Source organism: Mus pahari, chromosome 21 (assembly GCF_900095145.1).
Source record: "Mus pahari chromosome 21, PAHARI_EIJ_v1.1, whole genome shotgun sequence".
NCBI classification, from domain to species: domain Eukaryota; kingdom Metazoa; phylum Chordata; class Mammalia; order Rodentia; family Muridae; genus Mus; species Mus pahari.
In genome coordinates this window covers 33,036,762-33,037,278 of record NC_034610.1, presented here as the reverse complement: position 1 = coordinate 33,037,278, position 517 = coordinate 33,036,762, and positions in this window count along the sequence as shown.

Genomic DNA, 517 nt, shown 5'->3' with positions numbered 1-517 from the left:
TTTTTTTTTTTTTTTTTTTTTTTTTTTTTTTTTTTCTTAAAAAAAAAAAAGTCTCATTCTAACATGGCTTATTTTATAAGGGTGACTACCAGGCACACGTTTCATGTTGACTTTTAGTTTTTGAACTAACTACAAATTCAGTAAAAGTTGGTCGGGATTCACAGAGGGGCACGTGTGTGTGTGTGTGTGTGTGTGTGTGTGTGTGTGTGTGTGTAGCCTTCTCCCTTCAGTGAGTGGCTTTGACGGTGGCCATGGTGTTGCAGTATTTACATGAAACCCTAACCTCCTCCATCCCCAACTCCATTCATCAACTAATAGATTACCTGTGCAGAAAGTCATTGTAAGCTGCGTATTTCAGAAAGATTTTTTTTTTCTAGAAAGGGAAGTAGTTTACTCATTTAAAGTTCTTTTTGTTTGTGTGTTTTTAATTTTTTTTTCCTTTTTGGCCGGTTTTATAATTTTTATTATCTCTCATTTGTTATGTAGATAATTATTTTAATTCAAGCAAAGGTTCATT